This window comes from Adiantum capillus-veneris, chromosome 29 (assembly GCF_014529385.1).
Source record: "Adiantum capillus-veneris isolate H3 chromosome 29, ASM1452938v2, whole genome shotgun sequence".
NCBI lineage: Eukaryota > Viridiplantae > Streptophyta > Polypodiopsida > Polypodiales > Pteridaceae > Adiantum > Adiantum capillus-veneris.
Window position 1 is genome coordinate 123,534,024 of NC_140959.1, and position 5,597 is coordinate 123,539,620.

At 46.2% G+C, this 5,597-nt stretch overlaps 1 pseudogene; it reads right to left on the reverse strand.

Moving 5' to 3' along the window:
* Nucleotides 1–209: 209 nt before the first annotated feature.
* LOC147419881 (uncharacterized) lies at nucleotides 210–1,049 on the reverse strand (annotated as a pseudogene).
* Nucleotides 1,050–5,597: the final 4,548 nt, after the last annotated feature.

Sequence of the window (5,597 nt, forward strand, 5' to 3'; positions counted from 1 at the left end):
TGAAAAGAACTGCTACACCTCCTGATCCTCTAGTCCCATGTGCAGTTCTGGTGCATGTCCTACAAGCTGTCTCCCATCTGTATCCTGATATGTGCGGCATCAACTGTCCTGGAGCTTGATGAGTCTCTGAGTAGAAAACAATGTCTCTGTCTCTGAAGCTATCCTCAAAGGCCCCCACATCAAGTCTATACGAACCATTACATTTCCAAACTGCCATCCTGAGAGTGGTCCCATAGGTCTCGCACCGTCATGTAGAGCGGTGCTCTGTAATCACTACTCGTCCATTTCTGTAGAAAGCTAACTTCCCCTTCTCCCTTGCTGCTATAATCTCTGGCATGACCTCTCTCATATGTGCAAGCTGTGAGAGCGTAAGATCATCTCCTAAAAAGATACCTGTTTTCTTGAGGGTTGGCCTCTTCTTTAAAAAGTCTTTCTTTTCTTCCATGGAGGGAAAGCGCAAAATGAGAGCCCGTCCTTTTGAACTCTCCCCATTACCTTCACTCTTCTTGCCCACTCTCCAAGCTTGTGTGTGCGAGGGCTTCTCCACCCCCATCATGGACATGAGGCTCTTCACCTCTTGGTCCACCTTATCTGAATCTTTTAGGCCGGTCACTCTCACGTGTAGAGCGCATACCCTTCTTCATTGTTCCTCTTCTAGTGTTTTGTTGATGATGTCGGGCGTAGTCGGAATTTCTTTGCCCTTTCCCTTCTTGACAACTTCAATCCATTTTTCAGCCTCGTCCATTTTCTTTTGTGTTTTGGAGAGAACCTCCACCCATGAGGTCTTCATTTCTCCTTCCTCCTTTATTTCTTTGACTTGTGCTCGTATACTATTCAGCTCGTCAATCATTGATGGCTGAATTTCCCCATCTTCAAGGCGTCTTCCCTCTTTGGTTTCGTCGAGTTCCTCCCGAAGGGCTGAGATGCTACTTTTTAAAGCTTGAATTTCATCCCGGAACTCCTTGCGTTCTAGTTCCCTCGCCTGTTCCTCCCTCTTTTTCCATTCGAGAATTAAATTCTTCTCTTTCTTCCACTCATCCATGTGGGCTTTGCATTCTTTCAACTCCTATTCAATGGCTGTCATCCTCTTGCTTGTGACCATGTAGTGCGCCGCCATTTGTCTTGCCTTATTTGTTTCACTTTCTGAGAGAGAGGAGAGAGCAGCCTATACGCACCGCATTATGCATACATATGTTTCCCCATTCAGCCTACATGGCATATGTTTGCTTTCTGTATGTGTCAATTTGCAATTTCTATGAGCTCTGCAGTTTCCAAATTCCTTGCAAATAAATCCCTGCAGGTAAGATACTCGCTAAAAGCTATACTGGGCTCAATACGCGCTGAATGAATGCTGATGCTGCTGGCAGATGCTACTGAACTGGCGTTGAAGCTACTGGATGGCTGAGTACTGAATGGGTACTGCAGGATGCTGACTCCAGGAGATGGCGATGAGGGAAGGGAGACCTCTGCGATGTCTGGTCTGTTGACACGCCGAAGCCCCTGCTGAAAACGCTAACTCTGGAGCAGCAAACGCTGGTACAAGTTGAGCTTAACGCAGGCTGCCAGGTGCTGGGCGTAGGATAATGCAGGTGTTTGCTGGCTGACCCACGTAGATGGCTGCGTGATGGGGAGCGAGGAGGGGCTGCGTGAGGGGGAGGGAGGGGCTGCATGAGGGGGAGGCTGGAGGGGGCTGCGAGAGAGAGAGAGAGAGAGAGAGAGAGAGAGAGAGAGAGAGAGAGAGAGAGAGAGAGAGAGAGAGAGAGAGAGAGAGAGAGAGAGAGAGAGAGAGAGAGAGAGAGAGAGAGAGAGAGAGAGAGAGAGAGAGAGAGAGAGAGTGCGATCGAGCATTGCGGCGACACGACAGCGGCGAGGTGGTTGAGCGCGGCATAGCGGCGTCTCCCTCTTCTTCGCGGCAAGGAATCCTTCACGACAAGAAGCGTAGAGTGGTGAGTGACACACCAATGCCATCTTTGAGCTTACTGGTTTAGGCTTGTTGTGTGCTTGGAGCCATTTGTGGCTCGCACACAGTGTATCGGCAAGTTCCTTGCATTGACACGTGCGACATACGCGCACATTTTTGGCGCCGCTGCCGGGGAATGCCATACACTAAGCTTGATTGGCACTCTGTGCTTCTTTTGTGGTGCAATTTCAATTGTAGGAAAGGTAAGGAAGGAGGGTGTGTGTGTTGAGAAGAAGGATTTTCTGTTGCTAATGTGTATTTTTTTGTTAATGGAGTTTTCAAAGGTACTGTGTTTTTTCTCTGTGTAAGGTGTTAGTATTAAGGTTGTTAGTTCTGTGTAATATAAAGTACAATAAGTAGGAAGTAGATCTGTGAGAGCTAATAGAGTGTGTTAGTGTGTAACAGTAGGTGTATTAGTTAGAGGTAGGTAGGTAGAGTGTGTGTGTGCTCGCGCGCAGGCCGCGGCGACCTTATCCCAAAAAAAAAAAAAAAAAAACATAAAAAATAAAAAATTTTAAAGGTAGGACAAGGATCAGGAATATCTCCCAGACCCAAACCCAGACCCAAGCCCGAGCTCACGCTCGGGCTTAGGCATCTATCGCCCTTTAAAATTACGAATTTTAGCTTCACACGTAGCTAAAAATTGACTTTTTTGAGGACCAACGGAGCTTCAGGTGACCGAATGTTGTGCTGTAAAGCACACCACGACCCTTTGAGTGATACGCTTGTTTTGAGCTATCACACACTTTAATAAAAAAAATCGATCATTAAAAAACATAAAAAATATAAAAAAACGAGTGAAAATGGACGCCTAAAAAAGTAAGCGGTTAACCTTCGAGGTTAATCGTCGACGCTTGTAGGTTATCAAAGGCACGTGTATCTATGCTCTGGTCGTGTGCTAGAGATGGAGCAACTCGAGAGAATTTCGACTTACGCGAGTTCTCAATATCCACCTACCTTAGGTTCCGGGCCCTCGGCGGGGACCCAAGGTAGTACAAACCAAGACCCGCGAACATAGCGGCTAGTGACTCTTCCTCTAATTACGACATCATGGAGGGTTTCCTAATGCCTAATTCTGATAGCTCAAGCCAAGACATGCATGCCATGGGTCCACTGTCCGGGCAGAGCATGCTTAACCGCTTGAAGGAAACCTTTGGTAGAGCCACTCGCTCCGAACATGGAGCTGATGATGTAAATGAGGGGGGTGGGGAAGTAAATTCTCCATTCATGACAAACGTAGAGCCTATGCCCTTAGAGAATGTGCACGTGAATACTTCATTCACTGCACCTCCTGATTCTTCAGAGTTATATCCCTCTGAGGTCATATTACCCGATGGTAGAAGCCTTGCCGAAGTGCAAGAGGTTGAGCGGTATATCATTGCGACTAGGGAAAAGGAAGTCGAGAGCTTACGCAAGGCGGAGCAACGAAGAGAGTTAAAAGAGAAAGCCCCTATTTCAATATCCTTGCTAAGAGAGCAATCAAGTGCTCCTGACTTAGCAACCGCTAAGGGCCAACCCCTAGAAAGCAACATTGCATCTAGCTCAAAGGACACCCCTAGCACCTCAATCCTAGATGGAGTGTTCTTAAATGAGAACTGGGAGTACGAACTACAAACAGAGACTCTGACCGACCAATACACAGGTCACGCCTATCACGTGGGTTGGTTAGATGTCCTACAATCCACAATGGGTGCTACTAGTGTGGAGGATCAACAACAAAGAGTTTGTGAGGTCATCCATAGGGTCATTGAGTTAGAGAGACAGAACAAGGGGATCAACATGCCTTCAACGGGTCTCATGTGATTCTTAGATACAGGAAAGGATAAACAACCGACCTTATCGCAAATGGAGACTCCCTCGGTAAGTCCGATGAATCCTCCATATGTTGTTTCTCCAGGGGTCTTAGTGCAATCTGAGCCCACAAGTGATAGCTTCACCTTTCCAAGTCAAGCTCGTCTTTCCCTTGATGACACCACGGCTACCATGCCTACCCCAATGATGGGCATGCCGAGAAACATGCCATGGATCTCATTTGTTAGTAAAGCACCACTACATGGTAGCTCAATGCCTGCAACAATACCTACAAGTGTGTACCAATCGTATGCACCCATGGGTCCTACCCCTCCCATTGTTTCAACTACCTATGCTCCACAACCACAAAACCCAAGTTCTTATTTCCATGGGACTATACCGGCTAGCATTAGCATGTCACATCCGACGTCTGCTATGCCTAGGACCACACATATGAACTTTGGGCCACCACATAGCACAACATCGTACCCAATGTGGAACCCAAGGGCTTCCTATGCGCCAAGCCCAATGCCAATACCTACTCCACATGTAGTCTCTGGAGCGCCTTCATCCATGGTGCCTGCTCACTTAGGTGACTTGGCAACATTTTCTCAAGCTATTGGTCGATCTATTGCTGAGAATATGTGTAACACGCCTGATAGAGAGCCTAGAAGTAAAGCAGTACAAATAGCCAAGCTCACACAAAAATTTAGTGGAGACGGGGATGTGAGAAAGCATATCAAAGTGTTTGAACAAATATGCGATTCTCTAGGAGAACACAATGACCTACATAAGAGTAATGCTTTAAGCCTAACCTTAAGTGGAAAGGATGGGGATTGATATAGAACCCTAAGGGTGGAAGAAAAAACGAGTTACCCTACTCTTAGGAGACCGTTCTTGAAAGAATACATATGAGAGGGAGTACTCTGGGGTGTAGCCTCTCAGCTCCAGAAAGCCCAACGAGAGAAAGGAGAGTCGGTGAGAGACTTTATTAGTCGCTTAAATCATTTGAATTCTCGTTGTAATCCAAATGAGCACTTCAATAATAATCAATTGCTCGATAGATTCATTAGGGGATTATGACATGAGGATATCTACAATGGCCTAGTCATTAGAGGTATCACCACTTGGGAAGCAGTCACCACCAATGCGATCCAATTGGAGGATAATTTAATGATTCAAGGCGAAAGAGTGTCTGTTGAGTTTAAATCTATTAGCTCACACGCATCGGGGCATCAGCCAATGACCCTAAAGCCTATTGCTAAGGAGCCAAAGATATCTGAGATGACTTTAGCAGATCTCACCATGGCTATTCAAGAGAGTCTTAGAGACAATCGTGCTCCGCAAAATAATCATATGTATCCAAGAAGGGAGCAATAATGGTGCTCAGTATGCTATGGACCACATAGTACCAGTGAATGCCCTACTTTTAGAGTAAAATTTAATGGGAACTGCAATGCATGTGGAAGGTATGGTCATCAAGCTAAGGATTGCATAGTATTTAAGCGCGTGATGGCCAATAGACCAACCTTAGCATGGACAGACACACCTCGAGTGCTTGCATTGATGCCCTCCCCACCTCTTGAACAAACAACACAACACATGGTCCCTAGGGCCCAAAATGTTTTTCAAACAACACCCTTACCACCTACAGTGCTAGGACCGTAACCACCACATCCGAGAATCACTACAGTGAATCAAGTGGGTTGTGGGTCATCTATTACTTGTTTGGAAGGCTATGAGGAAGATATAGATCTTACTATTGGCTATGGGATGGATGTGCTTGAAGAAATTCCACAATACTACATGGAGGACTATTGAGGACAAGTCAAACCTGTATAATAAG